This window comes from Saimiri boliviensis (genome assembly GCF_048565385.1).
Source record: "Saimiri boliviensis isolate mSaiBol1 chromosome 19 unlocalized genomic scaffold, mSaiBol1.pri SUPER_19_unloc_2, whole genome shotgun sequence".
Lineage (NCBI taxonomy): Eukaryota > Metazoa > Chordata > Mammalia > Primates > Cebidae > Saimiri > Saimiri boliviensis.
Genome location: NW_027412503.1, coordinates 878,377 through 899,012, shown reverse-complemented (window position 1 = coordinate 899,012; position 20,636 = coordinate 878,377). Strand labels below are relative to the sequence as shown.

The 20,636-nt window shown below is 40.5% G+C and overlaps 1 long non-coding RNA gene across 2 annotated transcripts; it reads right to left on the bottom strand.

The window, feature by feature from the left end:
• Window positions 1–6,295: 6,295 nt before the first annotated feature.
• On the bottom strand, window positions 6,296–20,519 carry LOC141583257 (uncharacterized). Of its 2 annotated transcripts, XR_012515942.1 has the most exons (5): window positions 20,368–20,519; window positions 19,843–19,956; window positions 15,014–15,124; window positions 8,889–8,976; window positions 6,296–6,371 (listed from the first exon to the last, which is right to left on the bottom strand). It is a non-coding gene; the product is annotated as an uncharacterized LOC141583257 (long non-coding RNA). The 2 variants fall into 2 exon arrangements; XR_012515941.1 differs by lacking the exon at window positions 6,296–6,371 and having other exon boundaries at window positions 7,627–8,976.
• Between the last annotated feature and the right edge of the window lie 117 nt (window positions 20,520–20,636).

Below are 20,636 nucleotides of genomic sequence, written 5' to 3'. Positions count from 1 at the left end.
ACTCCCATACTCACAAGGGAAGGTGAGGTTAGGTGCTGTGGCTATTCCTTCTTCTGGACTGTAGAAATTTTTGATGCTGACTCAGAGATATGTTCTCTGTTTATTAAAATCTAATGCCTATTAACATTCTGCTGTGAAGGAGATAGGCTGTGTCCTGTCACAGGCCTCTCACCCTGTGCCCATATGTTCCACTCCTCTGGCCCTTAGTGATCCATGATGCCTGCCAGAATCACTGAAATTCTTCTCCACCTCCATCAGTCCTCTGGCCCAGGTCTCAGAACACAGGTCCCTGTCTATCCATTTCTCATTATCTGCCCTTGTCCTTCAAATTCACAACATAAGAAAAGTTGGTCATCAAAATATCCTGGAATGGGAAACAAGGGTTTCCTCTTTGGCCTGAGACCCAGCAATGCAGATGCAGGATTCAAAGGTAGGAGGAGGAAGCAAAAGTGGATGCCCTTGAAACTACTCAGTCACATCCTTGTGACATCTGAAAAGGTAAAAGGTATTTGGGGTTAAACAATTGGAACGGAGAAAGAGGACAGTCACGTTCAGGTGTATATGGAGAAAGAGAGATTCTGTCAGTGCCTTACACAAAGTAAAACTCTCTTACTTTAATGGGATGTACCCATGCATGTGTCAGAAAAGTAATCCTAGGTGAGAAAAAGCAAAGTCATAGTGAAGAAGGGATCCAGATAAAGAAGGGAACAGGCAACATTTCCTGCACATTTCAAAATGATCATTTCCCGGAATTAGCATGAAGTGTCTGTTGTATATCAGTATCCAAAGTGAAAAAGACAGCTGAGAGTAATATGGTGTCATGGTTTAGAGCAATGTCTTGAAGTTAAACTGCCTCACTTTGATTCCCACACCCACTGCTTATAAGCCTCATTCCCAGAACAAAGTGCCTTTCTCAAAGCAATGTGTGTGGATGTGGACTCCATGGGTGTGTTATGCGTATATTTACATAATATAGTGTTGATATATACACAGTAATTGTGTGTGTACACACACACACACACACACACACACACACACATATCCTGCACCTATATAAAATAATTGGATCAGTACCTTGCAAAATGGTTAAAATTTACTTAAACAAACAGCTATAAGACAGAGAAACTGTAAAGGTAGTTCAGCCAAAAAAAAAAGCAAATAAATGGGAATAAGAGAAATAACAGAAACTTATGAGGAGGCAAGGAAAAAAAGAGCAAATCATTGAGAGAGAACCCAAATTTAAGATAGCAGTAAGTGAAAGTGCCAGAAAAAGCATTTTAAAACCCAAAGAACTATAAATCGTTCTACTATAAAGACACATGCACATGTGTATTCATTGCTGCCCTGTGTACAATAGCAAAGACCTGGAACCAACCCAAATGCTCATCAATGATAGACTGGACAAAGAAAATGTGGCACATATGCACCATGGAATACCACACTGCCATGAAAAACAATGAGTTCATGTCCTTTGTAGGGACTTGGATGAATCTAGAAACCATCATTCTTAGCAAATTGACACAAGAACAGAAAACGAAACACCACATGTTCTCACTCACAGGCGGGTGTTGAACAATGCAAACATGTAACTCAGGGAGAGGAGCATCACACACTGGGGGCAGTTGGGGGAGGCTAGGGGAGGGACAGCAGGGGGTAGGGAGTGTGGGGAGGGATAACATGGGGAGAAATGCCACATAGAATATGCACCTATGCAACAACCCTGCATGATCTGCACATGGACCCTAGAACCTAAAGTAAAATTTTAAAAAATTAAAAAATTTAACAAAGTTCTTTAAAACTTCTAACATTTGCATTAGAAGATTGATTAGAGAAAGGACACGTTTGCATATCACTGGGACGGAGGTTTCATTGGTTCTCACACTCAGGGTTCTAAGATGCCATGATCGTGACATGCAGCAGTCACAGACCTCAAGGATCACTGGAGCTCTCCAACCTGCCTCAAAAGAAAGCAGAAAATGCTGAAGGTCTCGGCTAAGGGATTCACAATCTAGGACTTGGGCTTTAGCCTGTGAATCACCTTCCAGTATGTTGTCCTCAATTTGTAGAGTTGTGACACAATGCTACTTTTCAGCTCCCAGAACATCTCAAATGACACCACAGGCTGCTCCCCTAGGCTCCTAAGCCTTGCTGTGTCTCCTAGTCTTAGTTTGGAGAGCCATGGTGGTTCTCAGTCACCCTCAGAGTATGTGAGGCAGACACCCCAGCCAGTTTATAGTGGAGCCACAGAAAAATGGGAGACTTAATGAGGCTGTGTGAGGACACTGGGAATATGAAGTATAAAGGACTGAACCCGTATGTTCTGGCTTCAACATTTTTCCCAATCACCCAGGTGTGCACCCACTCAGGACTCAACTTTCCTTTTGTTCAGTGATGCCTGTCAAATAAGCTTTAAATAAGCTTCCATAGATTAGGGAGATCTGGCTCTTAGCTTAACAGGTTCAATGAAAGACTTCACATGACTGATTATCTGTGAGAAATGAACCCTGATTTCCTGGGGTTGAGAATATTATAGATTTTATAATGTCTTCACATTTCAGTCCACATTTATTTTATGAATATGCTCCAAAATTTTATTTGCTTTCTTTTTTTTTAAGACGTGTTCATATTTCAGTCCACCTTTATTCTGCAAACTATGCTGAAAATTATTTTACTACTTTCTAACTCTCTCTCTCTCTCTCTCTCTCTCTCTCTCTGAGACATGGGTATCTCATTTTACTATAAAAATCTGCATTCTCTATCTACTAGATTATTCTTTCAAATGTAAATAGATTTTGTACTATCCATTCCATAAGTAATTTATACTGCATTTTACTTTGTAATTTACTATATACATTGGTTTATTACACTTTGTGTTTCTATAACAGAATTCCTGAGGTTAGGTATTTTGTAATAGAAAGAAGTCAATGCCCACAATCCTGGCTACTGAAAGTCTAAGATTGGGCAGATGGACCTGGTGAAGGACTCTGGTAGAGTTCATTTATTCCAGGAAGTGGAGAAGAAGCAGGCAGGTTCAAAGACATTACGTGGTGAGAGAGAAAGCAAGAGAGAGAAACCAGGAAGACAGATTTTTTTAAAAACAACTTGCTCTCTCAGAAACATAATCATTCCTGCTGAAGCTAAACTTCACAACCCCATCTCAGCCCAAAAACATGAAGGCATTCCCATGACCCAAACATCTCGGAGTAGGCCCTACCTCTCAACACTGATAAACTGGAGATCAGTTTCAACATGGGATTTCACAGAAAGGAGCCAAACCATCGAACATATGATAGTTTAAGTGATGGTAGCCTCCTCATTTTAAGTTTTATTTTCTCCTTCCCTATCACTTTATCTTTTTTTAATAAATTGAAGATCCAGGAAAAGTTTCAAAATCAGCACTATGAAATAAAATTTTGTTGTAATTATTTAAAACCTAAACATAATGATATTTTCTTAGACTGTGAATCTGGCATTCAATCTATTTCTTGATTTTGTTGGCATTCATCACTTAGAATTTTCATTCATTATGTTCTTGGAAACTTCAATGCAATATTTCTTTATATTAGGTCTTTTATTTGTTCATATATTTGTTAGCTGCACATGTAGTATGTATTATGTTCTAAGAATTGCATTAGAAAGTGAGAATATAGTGGCAAATAAGACCAATTCTGGCCTTACCATTTTAGAATGTACAGTTTCATAGTAATATCTACAAATTGAATGAGAATTTGTTGGATATTATGAGGAGCTAGCATAATATTCTTAGAGTGTGTAATAATAACTGTCTGGTCTACAGATGGTGGGAGGAATTTCCCAAAATGCTTTTGTTTGAGGTTTTCTGAAAAGTAATGAATGATTAGGATTTAGAGACATAATCAGCCAGATACTTGGATCTACCCATCTAGATCAGACTTCAAGAGAAAACTAAGAGCTCTAATGAGTTCAGTAACTGAGATATTCAGCACTTTATTCTTCTACCCCAACTTAGTTTAAATAGGTGAGTAAAACACATTGTTTACAATATGAATGCCTTGGATAAATTATGTGAAATGCCAGAAACAAGACACAAAGAACCACATATTGTATCATTTGATTTGCACAAAATGTCTACAATGCACAAATCCATAAAGATCTTAGGTATATATACTTATTTGTAGCTCTAACTCTCACTATGCATATAAAAATAGAGACAATTATAAACAAGAGACAAGAATAACACAGAAGAGAGAATTCTCAGATTTTTCTCAAGAACAAAAACAAAGGTTCTCTAATAACAATTATATATATGGACTGCAATTCTTTCTTTTTCAGATATGGTTGAGCTTCCTTGAAGAGACTACATAGTTAAGTGTGTTGATTAATACCCTGCAATGGAGATTGTATTGCTTAGGTAGAGTATCTTTAAGGTCCCATGTAATTGTTTTAAAAGGTATAAACCTTAAAAACTATTTTGAGTTTGTTTCATTTTGTCTTTTAGCCACTCAATAATAAATTTTCTGTGTATTCTTTTTCCAGTGTCGTAGAGACTAGAAGCCCAGAACATCTATTTCTTCATAATTCCTGCCAGCAGAATTTTAGACTGTATTCCACAAATACAAGGCATTAACAAAAGCATTGGAGGGGATAACAGAAGCAAGTATCACTCCTGTTCACGTGGGTGCAGCAAAGAATCACATGGGACAGGACATGCATATGACAGACATAAGGTTTTGCTAGTGACTGTGGACATTGTCTATCAAAATACTCCCACTAGTGCTGCAGAAGTCTGAGAAAATCAATGACTACTTCCCATGTTAACTAAACAATTTTGATCTTCTAGAAGTCACTGGCAGATTTCCTTGGCTTTTTCTTCCTCAGATTTTCTATAAAACGGCTGTTTTATAAGAGCTGTTTCTAAATTCCTTTATTAAATATCTTTCTGTTTGCTATAGCTACAGTGCTTTCTGTCTTCATGGTCATAGCAAGACTTGTTGAGAAAAGATGTGCAAATGACATACCAATAATACAACATGTTTATAAACAGCAACTTTTAATATAATATGCTATATTTTAATTTCTTATTGGTATCATCATTGATGCCATGCTCTACTTCACATGTCAAAAATATTTTAAATTGGCTATAAATATATATGCTTATATTTAATCTGTGAGAAAAAAATGAAATCATTAGCTTAAGAGCATGAATTATTGTCACTTCTAGGAATCACTTAAGGAATAACCATAATAGATTGTTGTAATAATTATGTTTTTTAATTCACAGGTAGCCTTACTGAAGCATATTCTGACTTTTATTTTCAATGGGCTAAACAAACAAAATTTTATGTCTTGATTTTCTCACTTTCAGTTTGTAATACATATTTAATTTCCATAGTCACTGGGTAACTATAACATGGAAAACACAATATTTCTAAAATTAGCTATTTGTGTTTAATATCATTCATTAAATAAAATGTAGTTTTTAAAAGAATTGCCTCTGATGGCAGTGGTGGCCTATCTGGAGCAGCCTCTGTGGGGGTGCCAGCTGCAGTGGGGGAGGCACAGCCAGGGCTGCACACTCCATGGAGCCAGCGGGAGCCAGGAACAGGTGGGAAGCCTGCCCCCTGCTGAGTTGGTGAGGCAGAAGAGCTAGGCTCAGGGACACAGCTGCAGCTATCCAGCTGCAGCTCCAGACTCAGGATCCCTGCACTCTTGGGGACCAGGAAGCGCCTCTCCCCCAAGTGGCTCAGATGTCTCTGTTCTTACTCCCTGGACTCTGCCTTTCCCTTGGCACCTGCAATAATTTTGGAGGAAAGCTGTGGTCAAGCCCGAGTGCTGTTGCAACCCAGCCAGTTGTGCACATACTAAAGACAGCACTGACAATATCCCCCACCACTGCCTTGGTGTCTTCCAGATTTGGGGTGCCAAGGAGCACAGGAGGGAGACTGGAAGGGGCTAATGGCAGCTTGGCATAGGGTTGCAAGTTCTCCTCTGTGAAAACAGAGTGGTTGAGTTGTACTGAATGCAGATGGTGGCAGGCAGACAGGTTCTTGGGCACAAAGGGTGGGTCCCTGTTGAAACTCAACCTTCAAGCCAGGGATGGGTTACCAGTTCCAGGTGGAGTCTGTGGCTTGGAGTGAGAACTTATGGTGCTTTTTTTGGCTCATCCACGGCCACCTATTGATCAATCAGCACTCAATTCCTCCCTTCTGAGCATATAAAAACCCCAGACTCAGCCAGACTCACACAGACATTGGTACTACCAGCTGCAAGAAAGAGTTACTCACTTTGGATCTCTGGTGAGCTGTTTTGTTGCTTAGTGAAGCTTCTCTCTGTCATGCTCACCTTCCAGTTTTCCACTCATTCTACTTGGACGTTGAACAAAAACTCAGGACCTGCCAAATGATGGGACTGAAAGAGCTATAACACAAACGGGGATGAAACATGGCCCCTACTCATCACTAAAAGGAGAGAAGAGAGAAGAGCAGTGGCCCTTTTGGAAGCCTAGATCTAGGTGCTCCCCAAGCCAGGGCTGACACTCTTTGAGGCTCTGCAGTTTCTGGTGTCTCCAAGCTGCCTGGCACCCACAGTGGAAGATAATTTTAATACACCTGGTCCAGCCACAGCCTCACTGGGTGCCAGCACCTGTGCCAGGGCCTAGAGCTGCCCACTCTGCCACAGCTGGCACACCTGGCTGTGAGCAGTGGCCAGAACCCACACTGGCTTACACACACCTCACTGCTCTATGCCTTGCTCACTCTTGGCAGGCACAGAATCTGAGCTGCTAGCATGAGCCAAGCACAGCCTGCTGGGCCTAGTGGATGGAACCAGCCCCGTGACCTGAAAAGAGCTCAAGCAAAGATGCTACCAGCCACAGATGGAAAGGTGGCTGGTTCTGAGCTGGAAAAGTGACACCCTAAGGATCCTGTGACCCTTCCATCATATTTTCTACTTTGAACTCGAGAAAAAATATGTAAAATTAAAAGTCCAGTATTAAAGGTAACTGATTCCATATTTCTGTTAATATCTACAACTGTTATTTAAAATCTGTTCTAAATTTTTAAATTATACCTTGACATTGTTCAATTTTATGTTTATAATTAGGATATGCTTTAAATTATTTACTTTGGCTTTCAAGGAAATTTAAATATTACACAGAAATGTGACACTAATAAAAAACAAATATGCTTTCAGAGTAGTTTGATTATTTAGGACACAGGACTATTTAATTATTCTAGTCTCCTAGATAGCAGCTCAATATATTTTTCATACTTTACTGCACCATTCTGTGATACATAAAATGTAAAACTAAAGATATATATTAAATTGTACCTGAGACTATTTTATTTCATTTGATGTATTAATAAAAATTCAGGTTAGTGTATACATGACTATTTTAAGCAACATGAATATGTTTCCATTGTTAATGTTTTTGCAATATAATACATAAGTTGCATAGTTCTCTATGTGTACAGATATAAGTTCAATGTGAGCATTAAATGTCAAATTGTATTTTATTTAACTCATATAATTAAATTTCATGGTAAGGTGTTGAGGTATTATCTGATGATAAATATTAAAATAAATATTAAAATATTAAACAATTTTCTTTGAAAAGTGTTTAAATAATTTTTTAAAATAGCATGCTCTTCTTGTCTGTAAATGCTATGGAAATTTAAAGTTATCTTTTTATGTCTAAATGTTCAAAGACCCTCAAATTAACAATCAATTTAAAATTTGTAGTTTTCTTGAAGGTTTTAGTAGCAGGCAACTTTTATAAAATGTAGAATGTGAATTGAAGATTTATGTGCCTGTAAAACTCATTATGGAAATAGGTTCATAGTGTTCCATCAGAAAACAGCACCTGCTTTTGTTTAAGTTCTATTTTGTGAGAAAACAAATTTAATCTATTGCAGAACTAATCCAGTTACATGCATTTTGTGAAATATAATACATAAAAACAAATTATGGAAAATTTTGACTCAGATATTCCTGTTTCTGTAAAGCTTTGCCTTTCATTCTCAACCAAATATGTTGCTGATATCATGCTTATCAAAAAACATAATGTTTCATGAAGTTTGTATCTTAAAAAGAAACTTTACAATTGTTATCTTTTTTACTTTTATTTTGAAAAACATTTTATAAACTTAAGGAGATGATAATCTGAATGTAATTTACAGGATAATGCACCACATTAAAAGTAGAGGGAAGAAAGTGAAAAATATATTCAATAAACCAACTTGCAATTCTGGATTGTTCCTAAATATAGTAAGCTTTTGTAGCCAAATAAAAATTGATGGACATAACTTTTTTTAAATCAAACCCTACTCTATATAGAAATCTGAGGTTTTAGAAACTAGAGAAAACCATATATAACAGACAGAATTTTAAAGAATAAATGAGACATTTTCTTTGCGTGGCCTGAGCTATATTTAGTGTTTAAAATATGCATATGTAATATTTTCTCTTAAATTATTAATTTGCACATAGACATATACATTATACAAAAATAGGTTCAAATGTTTTTCTCAATTTAAATGAAGGACTTTTTAGGGCTAGAATAATATTTTAGATTAAATCATTGATATCTTTCTAATGACAACATGTCATACTGGTTCATTTTTAGCGTTTTGCAAACATGTTCTTTTAAAATTTTCCAAATGCACATATGAAGTAGAGATTACAATGAACCTCCATGCAACAATTTCCCAACTATCAGCGCTTTCTTCTGTAGTAACAGATGATCTACTAATCTCATCTTAACATCTATATTAGCTTTGACATTGATTCTGAAACCACAATGTGGGATAAAGTTTCCATCTCAGTTTTGAAGCAGATGAGAAAAGCATGGCCAAACCACAATGAAGCTCTTCAAGTTTCTCTGCAAAATGGTACAAATCAATTTTTCTTACTTTTTTTGGCCAAAGCCGGTTGCCAAAGGTGGCCAGGTTCAGCTCAGTAGGCGTGGAAGTCTTCTCCCTCAGTGAAGCACTGCAAGTCCTGTGGCAATGGTTGGGATGTATTAATTATTTTCCAGGGAGCATAGTGAATAAATTATAAATTTGTCAGTTGACTTGAACAAGAGTAACGTTATTTTTTGGAGTCTTCCTATCCAAGGGTATAGCATTTATTTTCAATTTGTTCAAATCCACTTTGTGTGTCTTGGGAAGTTTTCTTACTTATGTAGCAAAACAACAACAACAACAACAACAACAACAACAACAAAAATGCTTTTGTTACATATACTGTTTAGATAACTTCTCATTATTATTATTATTATTATTATTATTATTATTATTATTATTTTGTTTTTTTGAGACAGAGTTTCACTCTTGTTACCCAGGCTGGAGTGCAATGGCATGATCTCGGCTCACTGAAACCTCTGCCTCCTGGGTTTAAGTAATTCTCCTGACTCAGCCTCCCGAGTAGCTGGGACTACAGGCTGTGCCACCATGCCCAGCTAATTTTTGTATTTTTAGTAGAGATGGGTTTTTACCATGTTGACCAGGATGATCTTGATCTCTTGACCTCGTGATCCACCCGCCTCAGCCTCCCAAAGTGCTGGGATTATAGGCATGAGCCACTGCACCTGGCCTCCTTTTTATTATGTCAGATAGAACTTATGATTGTCTTTTGAATTTAAACCACTTTTATTTTATTGTTTTTATTAACTTAATTGCAGCAGATTTTTTATAAACAACAAGCAGTGTGAGAGGCAATATAAAATGTGCAAATAAGTAAATATGTGTTCATGTTCTTAAGCAGCTCATAATTACAAAAGACATAAGATATATCTAGTTAGTGACACTTTTAATACTATTTAAAATAGTAGGTAACAAATATATAAAATGGTTTGACTATGAATGTGATTGATTTAGACATATGTTCCTCTGTGGAGCAATGTATTTAATTGAGCTAAGTAGATTAACAGTGTGTGGCTCTTTATTATTCCCTAAATACCTCTCATGAACTACAAAATAGTATTCAATAATATAAATACATATGTGAAAAAACATTTTTCTGACCAGTGGCATACTTACAGAGTTTTAAATAAATATGGGATATATGGGATATATACAGAATGCTGTGGAACAATAAAAATTTGATTAAATTATTTTGTCATCGAGGCTAAAGTTTAGTGCTAAATATTTTATTTTAAATTATCTGAAGATAAGAATTTAATAATATTGGACACTGTTAGAGTAGATCTCAATCATTGGCACTAAAATACTTACCTCTGTCTGCTGAACTCTGAAATCTTACCAGTATTACTTTTCTTGTAAGGTACAGCTTAGGGAAGATTGGCCCCATTGCCATGCAAAGAGAGGTAAAGTGAGATTCTACTCAAAGCAACCTTGAATTTGAAACTGGGTCTTCCACTGTTTCAAAGCTGAACTGTAGGTCCAAATGTGTACATATTTGGACATCATTATCTTCATCAGAATCCTCAGGCATGTGTCCTCAAGGGCTTGTATGTCGGCAGTACTCAGTATAAAGTTATTTCTCATTATGGCAAATAATAATTAATTTGCCAGTAATAATAATTCATTATCAAGATAAAGTTATTTATCATTATGGCAAGGACAAATTTAGAAGACTTACTAAATTTACTTCTTTGTTTCCCCAGCTGGAAACAGTCAATAGCTACTGATATCACCAGTGTGATACCTTGGCTGAGTACCTTGGCTGTGTTAACTGCTTTGACTCAACATGCAGCAGAGGTATTGGTGTACTGCACCTCGAGATGCTGACATATGGCTGAAGTCCAGGGTCACTGGCCAGGCCATCCACTGAGGTCATCCCATGCGGCATCAGCCACTGGTTCCGATGAACCCACCATCACTACACTTCTCATCAATCACCAGTCACTAGACTGAGAATTGTGTGAAAGCTGGGATCCTATTTTACTCACCTCTGTGATCATGGTTCTTAGCTAAGGGCCGAGCACAGAGAGGCCTCTCAGCAGTGTTCATCCATGACTGAATAAAATTGATTAGAAACCTCCGACTCTTTCACCTACATTTCTGCCCCCTATGTCTTGTGAGGATGCTCTTTCTCTCAGAATGCTGCAAATCCCCTTCCCTAAAGAGGCGCCTGCCCTACACCATCGCGGCCCCAGGATCCTCTCCTGTGGGAGCTTGAAGGAAGACAAGCCTGTTATGAATTTTTTTTGTTTTTGGAGGTAGAGTGTCGCTCTAGTTACCCAGGCTGGAGTGCAATGGCATGATCTCAGCTCACTGCAACCTCTGCCTCCTGGGTTCAAGCAATTCTCCTGCCTCAGCCTCCCGAGTAGCTGGGACTACAGGCACACACCACAATACCCAGCTAATTTTTTTGTATTTTCAGTAGAAATGGTCCACCATTTCATGTTGACCAGGATAGTCTCAATCTCTTGATCTTGTGATCCACCCACCTCGGCCTCACAAAGTACTCAGATTATAGGCGTGAGCCACTGCACCCAGCCAATCTGAAAATGTTCTCTTACACCTCCCCCTGTCATTAGGAGCAATGTCCTCTGACATACCCTCCCATCTTCTAGGCTGCCACAACACCTCAGTTGGGTAGAACTACCGTATCTTGTTGAAATGATCTGTGTGTGTTCTTCCACTCACTGGCTTGTGTTTTTTTAGAGACATTAAATACCTGAATCACAAGTGCTTAGCCAATATAAAGAAAAGTAAATAATAAATATTTATGGGAAACTTCCCTCAACTGAAGATGCAGAAGAATAGTATAAGTATCACTGTTTCATATACAAGCAAGGGACACTTACTCTGGCACCTGACCCAGGACAGAGCTGTTTGACTAAGAATGAACATCTCCAACCTTTCTCCAAGCACGGTTATTCCCTCTAACCCACACTGACCTGAAGAGCATCCACTGCTACGGCAGCCCCGAGGTCGAGGCTCCTGGGTCTGGGGTGGGGGCTCACGGTCACATCCTCCCGCTCCTGGAGTTGAAGCTGCCCCTCACTATAAACCAGCTCTGATCTACCCTATGCCTCTCTGGCCAGAGGCAGGAGATTCCCGTGGAGTAAGTTTCCCAGTCCCCACTGCTCAGCTCATGCTGCTCCTTGAGAATTTAAATGATCACAGGCAGTGCCCATTTCCCTTCAGGCTTCTGTCCCAGTTTTCCCTTATTCTCCCATTCTTTGGTTTTCATCTACCAATGGCTTGTCCTTTGGGGATTATTCTCATCCCCTAAACCTGCTGAGTTTCTTTATTCCACCTGTTCCCTGATCTCTGGGATTCCAGTGTGTAGACTCAGCTCAGCCTTCTGCAGGAGACACACAGAGTCAGGTCTCAGCTGAAGGTCCCAGGCAGTATTGAAAACCATCTCAATTCCTCAGAGATGCAGAGAAAACAGAGCAGGAAGTGACCTCGGAGAGGTACAAAAAGCCCCTACCTTGCCGATGAGGAACCTGAAGCCCAGAAAGACTGAGACTCTCCCAGGCTCCCTCCCTCACCACTTGGTGGCAGCAGATCCCACACAAGCCTTGGCCTAAGCCTCCCTGTGCAGAGCAGGTAACTCACCCTCCAGAAGCTCACTGCTGCCGTTCAGAAAACTTTAGATGAAAAACAGCAATGTCCACTGTGATAACAAAAAGAGTAAAAGCCCCTTTCTTTGGACAAACCCTTTATCACAGTTCTATAGTCCTGGTGTTTATACTCGGTCAGCTGTCATTCACTAGCTGCTAGATTGGGGCAGGGAGCATGTAGGATTGAATAGCGTTTCACACAACCCTGCTTTCCCGGCCTGGGCTCTCAGCTCCTCCATTCTTCTTCAAAAACTTTCTTCTGCTCTAACTGCTGGAGAGTCCAGGTCCTCATGTGAGTCATTGCTCCATGAAGATCCCTGTTATTTTCTTCCTCTCCTGGAGATAGAGAGGGCAGAGATTGGTTCTGGGACTCCACAGTCTTAGGTTTTCTCCTAAGCCAGCCAGGGCAGCTGAAAGGAATCATGACTGCGAGAGGTCAGGACAGTGAAGAGGAGCACGGGCTCACAAGGACAGCCCCTCGTGGAGATGGTCAGGACCATGACACCAGCAATATCTGACCAATTCTGCTGGGATGATGCAACAAGGATTAAGTGGAGGATGCCGCCATGAGGAGAAAGGGGAAGAACCAAAAGAGTAGGGGAAGAAGAAAAATAAAATGTTTTCAATAACGATAGAAAAATATGCAGAGCCCAGAGACAAAGCCCCCTGTCACAGAGGGTTAGTTCCAGGCTGAGGAGCCCAATCAAGAAATTCCTGCTGGACTTTGCTCAGCCCCATTTCAAAATGGTTTTGGATCAGTGACTTGGTTCCCTCCACTTTCCCTCTTTTTGAACAAGAATCACTAGCGTCGTTACTCTGTGACTGTCCCACCAGTGCACATTGAGGACAGATAAGCTGTTTGTTCAGTTTCACAGGTCAACAGAGGTAAGGGAATTATATCAAGGATCTGTATTTGGGCCAGGCACGGTGGCTCATGCCTGTAATCCTAGCACTTTGAGAGGCCTAGGGGGATGGATCCCCTGAGGTCAGGAGTTTCAGACTAGCCTGGTTAACAGGGCAAAACCCCTTCTCTACTAAAAATACAAAACAATTAGCTGAATCCAGTGGTGCATGCCTGTAATCTCAGCTACTCAAGAGGCTGAGGCAGGAGAATCGCTTGAACCCAGGAGGCAGAAGTTGCAGTAAGCCAAGATCACACCCCTGCACTCCAGCATAGGTCACAGACCAAGACTCACTTTCAAAAACAAAAACAAAAAAGAATCCATACTTAATGGACACCCTCAGAAGCCTCATTCACACTGGTGTAGATGATTTAAATGAGATTTTAAACTTTTGATCAGATTAGAGCTACATGACATTTTTCACTTTGAACTAATGCATTCATAACACGAAACTTGGAAACCTTAGGTGAAAGGGTGAATGTATTTTGCATCTGTGAGGGATGTGAATGTCTGGGGAATAGAAGTTAAACTGTGATAGGTAGAATTTCTAAAATGGTCTCCAAACATGCTGTACCCTTATCTCTGGAACCTGTTAAGCTGATAAGACATTCCTGTGATTACATTGTTACATGGCAGTCATATGACTTTAAAGAGTGATATGGTTTGGCTCTGTGTCCCCACCGAAATCTCATGTTGAATTATAATCCTGAGTGTTAGAGGTGGGGCCTGGCAGGAGGTTATTGGATCATGGGGAAGGTTTCTAATGGCTCAGCACCATCCCCCAAGTGCCATCGCATGAGAGTTTCCATGAGATCTAGTTGCTTAAAAGTATGTAGCACTTCCCCCCGCTCCTCTCTCTCTCTCTCTCCCATTGGCCATGTGAAGATCGTGCCTGCTTCCACTTCCACCATGATTGTAAGTTTCCTGAGGCCTCCCCAGAAGCAGAAGCCTGCACAGCCCACAGAACCATGATCTGATTAAACTTCTTTCTTTATAAATCACCCAGGTCATTAATTATACACTGCAAGAACAGACTAATACAAAGGCTGTGCTTTCCTGAGTGCACTAGATCTAATCACATCACTCCCTCAGTGTCAGAGATTTCTCTAGTGGGTAGGAAAAGAAAAAGTCAGAGAGAGGATAGGAGCTGCAGAAGAATTCCATGGGCTGTTGTTGGTTGGAAGATGGGAAAAGTGAGAAAGAATGCAGGTGGCCTCTGGAGTCAGGGTGTCTCCTGGCTGAGAGCCAGGAGCACTGAAAAAGGGATCTCAGTCCTCCACCCACAAGAAGAGGAATTCTGCCGATACATCTGTAGTAAACTTGGAAGAGTAGCCTGATCTCTGGATGAAAAACACAAGGCAGCCCATAACTGGATTTCAGCCTCCTAAGACCCTGATCAGAGAACCCAATCTTTCCTGATTTCTGTGGTTTCAAACCACTAACTTGTTATAATGCGTTAATAGGTAGCAACAGAAAACTAGTTACAGGTGCCTATCTGTACTCTTTTTATATTTTCACATACATGTATGCTAATCCCTATAGGCACAAGAAAGAAAAAAAAAAAAAGCAAGGGACTACATTAAAATGTTATACTTACCTTTGTGGGAGCACTGTAAGGGCTGTTCCAGAGCCCTTGCAACTAGAAGAAGATAATGAAGGGCATTTCAGGCAGGTGAGAAGTGTCTTTTCCATGTTACCAATCCAAATTCTGAAAGAAAAAAAAGATGGTAAAATATTTAACTCCCAGCCAGGTGTGGTGGCTCATGCATGTAATTCCAGTATTTTGGGAGGCTAAGGTGCGTGGATCACCTGAGGTTTGTAGTTGGAGAGCAGCCTGACCAACATGGAGAAACTCTTTGTCTACTAAAAATACAAAATTAGCCGGGCGTGGTGCTGCATGCCTGTAATCCCAGCCAATTCGAAAGGCTGAGGCACAAGAATCACTTGCACCCTAGAGGTAGAAGTTGCAGTTAGCTGAGATTGCACATAGCACTCCAGCATGAAGGCTCATGCCTCTAATCCCAACACTTTGGGAGGCTGAGGAGGGCAGATCACCTGAGGTTGGGAGTTCAAGACCAGCCTTACCGACATGGAGAAACCCTGTCTCCACTAAAAATAGAAAATTAGCTTGGCATGGTGCTGCATGCCTGTAATCCCAGGTACTCAGGAGGCTGAGGCAGGAGCATTGCTTGAACCCAGGAGGCAGAGGTTGCAGTGAGCTGAGATCATGCCATTGCACTCCAGCCAGCACAACAAGAGTGAAACTCCGGCTCAAAAACAAACGTAACTCTGCATAACATTATCTGCAAATTCATCATCTACATTTCTAATAGAAGGATTTTTTTTTTTTAGCGTTTTCACTTGTGCCCACTGGACAAGGTTTGATTGCAACTATCTGCTACCAGCATAGACGAACCAATTCAAGGAGAGCAATAAATGGGACTAACTACTAAGTTCCCATAAAGAAAGTCCTTAAGAATAAAATATTTCCTCTAGTTGACACAAGATTAAGACAATGGTCCATTACATAAAATCCCAATCTAATAAAAGCTGAAATGTAATGTTGTCTGTTTCCCAAATTTTAATTTTGTTCAGGCTCTGTCATGGTGACCAGGGATTGGAAAATGACTGCAAAGAGCCTCTGGGGAATCTGGGGAGGGAAGAAAGGTAGTCTGTATTCTAAGAGGGGACTGAGGTGATGGCTACAAAATTCTACATATCTACGGAAATCATTCAATTCTACATTTGTGATTACTGACTTTCATTACAAGTAACTTGTTCAATAAAATTTCTGGTTTCTACTCCAACCTGCAAGGAGCCAGGAGGTCACCACTTGTCCTTACAACAAGAAAAAAGCTGAACAAACTGAAAATTATCAAATCTTATTAGCGGGCCTAGAAGAGAGGTCACAGGGCAAATTGCCATGCTGAAAACAAGACAGACAGGCAAATACAAGGAACAGAAGCTGCTGAAGCCAGCACTTAAATGGTACTGACAGATTACTAGAAGCTGAGGGTGGCCTGCCTTGAGCATTCAAAACTCCTTGGGGCCCAGATTTAGTGGGGATCTCACATTTTTCTAAGTTTTATCACCTGGAGCCCAACCAGGTTCTCATAGTAAAGATCAGAAGAAAAATGCCCACAGAACTGACACTGCCGACTTCAGCACTAATTATAAAGCTACAGTAACCAAACAGTGTGGAAATTGGTGAAGAAAGAAAAAAAGCAGACAAATAGGTCACTAGAAAAGAATACAGAGCTCGGAAATAGACTAACCTTTGAGAAAGGCACAAAGGCAATTTAACAGGCAAAGGATAGTCTTTTCAACAGATGGTGCTAGAATGACTAGATATCCACATGTAAAAAATAAATAAATCTAGACACAGATTTTACACCTTTCACAAAATGGATCTTACACTTCAATGCAAGGTACAAAACTGTAAGACTCCTAGAGGATAACATAGGGGAACATCTAGGTGACCTTGGGCATAGTGATGACTTCTCAGATACAATGTCAAAAGCACAACCCAGGAAAGAAAAAATTGATCAGTTGGACTTCATTAAAATTAAAAACTTCTGCTCTGGGAAAGGCATTGTTAAGAAAATGAATAAACAAGTGATAAACTGGGAAAAATATTGGCAAAATACAGCTCTGATGAAAGACTGGTGTCCAAAATACATAAAGGACTCTTAAAACTCAATAATAATAAAGCAAACAACCCAATTTAAAAATGGGCAGAAGATCTGGATACTCCACCAGAAAAGACATATGGATGGCAAATAAGCATATGAAAAAGATGCTCAAAATCATGTGTCACTAGGAAATTGCATATTAAACCAAAGAGATGCCACTACACTATAATATATACCTAATAGAATGGCTCAAATCCAAACAAGTGACAATACCAAAGGCTGCCAAAGTTGCAGAGCAGCGGGAACTCTCATTCACTGCTAGTGGAAACGCAAAATGCTAGTCACTTTGGAAAACAGTTTGGCAGGTGTTTTTGTTTTGTTTTGTTTTGTTTTGTTTTTGTTTTTGTTTTTTGCAAAGCTAAAAATAGCCTTGCCACATAATCCTGCAAATAGCAGTTTTAGGTATTTACCACAGTAATGTGAAAACATGTTCACTCAAAAACTTGCATCCAGGTATTTACAACAGTTTTCTCATACTTGTCAAAAACTGGAAATAACCAAAATGTCCTTTACTAAGTTAATGGCTAAACAAACTGTGGTATATCTGTGCAACAGAATATGATTCCGTTATAAAAAGAAATGAGCTATCAGGCCATGAAAAGACATGGAGGAACTTTAAATACATAATGCTAGGAAGAAACTAGTCTAAAAACTCTACACACTGTATGATTCCAACACTAGGACATTCCAGGAGAGTCAAAATGGTAGAGTTAGTGAAATGATCAGTGATTGCCAAACGTGGAGGAGGGATGAATTGGTTGAACACAAGGAGGTTTTCAGTAGTGAAACTCTTCTGTGTGATACTGTACTGAGGATTCATGACACTAGGTAATTGTGAAAACCCACAGAACTATAAAACTCAAAGAATGAACCCTAACGTAAACTATGGAGTTTAGTTAATAATAACATACCAATATTGATTGATCAATTGTAAACATCTATCACACTAATGCAAGATACTAATGATAGAGGAAATTGTGTTCCAGAGGACAAGAGAGAATAGGGGAATTCCCTGTGCTATCAGCTCAATTTATCTGTAAACCTAAAAGTACTCTAAAAAATAATATCTATTAAATTTTATTAAAATTCTGACATGACAGCCTCAAATCAAAATGTTGGTGGCATCCTGTTACTGTGTGGTTAATAATGGGCATTGGGGTGGATCAACCTGGAGTCAGAACGGTCAGAGATAGCAATGCCTGTGCCTTCAACCTCTGGCTCTGCGGGTGTCTCTGGAATCCAGAGAGCAGATCAGTTGGCTTGAGACAGCCTCAGTGCTCCAGATAGTGCAGGCTTCTGGTAAGGACAGGGAAAAATCATCTCAGGGCAGTAATATGACTGATACAGATTTTATTTTGGACGTGGGTGAATCTTGAAGTCTAAAAAGTATTTAACTTAGAAGACAGATACTCTCTGCTCATGATGTTACGAACAAATTTAGAATTGTTGTTAAACTTACATCTTTATTTCCCTAGCTGGCCAGGACCTCATCAGTAGCTACTGATGTCACTAGTGTCCTCTGATCACCTTGGCAGTGATAACTGTTTTGACCCAACAGAAAACTGAGGTGTTGCTTGTACCTAAGATGCTGACACCTGGCAGAAATCCAGGGTCACTGTCCCAGAGCAAGCCAGCCAGCTGTTGATTAACAACCAGAAGGGGGACCCGGTCATCCACTGAGGTCATCTCCATGCAGCATGAGCCACTTGCTCTAATGAAGCCACCATCACTACATTTCTCATAACTCGCTATTCACTAGACTGAGAATTCTGTGAAAGCTGAGATCATATCTACTCATCTCTGTGTTCATGATTCCCAGCTTAGGGTCTGGCACTAAGGAAGGTCTCAGCAGTGTTCACTGAAGATAGGATAAAACTGACTATAGATATCCAATCCAATCACCAACAATCCTCTCCAAAATGTCCTACCAGGGATGCTATAATTTCTCCCAAGATGCAGCAAGCCCCCTTCCTACACCTGTAGACCCCTGCTCTACACCAGTCACATCCAAGGATCTTCTGTGGGACACTGGAGGAAAAACGGGACTACTCTGAAGAATTCCTCTTATGGTTCCCCTTGTCATTAGGAGCAATGTCTTCACCTACACTCCCATCCTCTGGGCTGCCATGACACACCACTTTCAGAGAACTACTATATTTTCTTGAAATCATGTCATTGTGTTCTTTCTCTCATGAGCTTGAGTTGCTTGGGGAAACACTACTATTTGAACCCGAGTACACCCAGTAAATACTCATATCATATAGAGACCTTCCTCAACTGAAAGTGCAGAGGAATAGTGTAAGTATCACTGCTTCAGATACTGGCAAGAAACACTTACTCTGGCACCTGACCTAGGGCAGAGCTGTTTAATGTAAGAATAGACATCTCCAACCCTTCTCCAAGCATGGTTCTTCTCTCTAACCCACACTGACCTGAACAGCATCCACTGCTATGGCAGCCCCGAGGTCGATGCTCCTAGGTCTGGGGTGGGGCTCAGGGTCAAATCCTCCCCCTCTTGGAGTTGGTGCTGCCTCTCACTATAAACCAGCTCTGATCCCCCCTTTGGCTCTTCCTCACCAGGGTCAGAAGACTCCTGTGGATTAAGTGTCTTGCCCAGTTCCCGCTGCTCAGCTTGCGCTGCCCCTCGACTGGTTGAATGATCACAGGCCCATTGCCCATTCCCCTGAGGCTTCTGGCCCAGTTTGTCCTTATTCTCCCCTGCTTTGTTTCTCACCTGTTCTAGCGCTGACTTGTCCTTTACAGGTTCTTCTCTTTTCCAAAACCTGCTGACTTTCTTCCATCTGTTCCCTCAGTTCTCAGCTTTCCAGGTGTGAACTCAGCTCAGGCTCTGAAGGAGAAACACAGGGGCCAGAGTCAGGAGTCAGACCCAGAGAGGTCAGAGGCAGGTTAGAGGTTCAGGCAGTGTTAAAGACCATCTCAGTCCCTCAAGGACTCAGAGAAAACTAAGCAGGAAGGGACCTCAGAGAGGTACAATTAGCACCTACTTTACTGATGAGAAAACTCAAGTCCAGAAAGACTAAGACTCTCCCAGGCTCCCTCATCACCCAGTGGCAGCAGATATACCACGAAAGCCTTGGCCTCACCCTCCCTGTGCAAAGCAGGTAACTCATCCTCCAGAAACTCGCTGCTGCCTTTCAGAAAACTTTAGATCAAATACAGCAATTTCACCTTGCAAACAGAGTAAAAGGGTCTTTCCTTGGACAATTCTTTATCATAGTTCTATAGGCCTATTACTTACTCCCAGTCCGTTGTCATTCACTGGCTAGCAGTTTGGGGCAGGGAGCATGTGAGGATTAAACAGTGGTTAACACAACCCTGCTTTCCCAGTCTGGGCGTTCAGCTCCTCCATGCTTCCTCAGGGAGTTTCCTCTGCTGTAACTGCTGGAGAGTCCAGGCCTTCATGTGGGTCATTTCTCCATGAAGATCCCTGTTATATTCTTCCTCTCCTGGAGATAGAGAGGGCAGAGAATGGCTCTGGGACTCCATAGTCTTAGGTTTTCTCCTGAG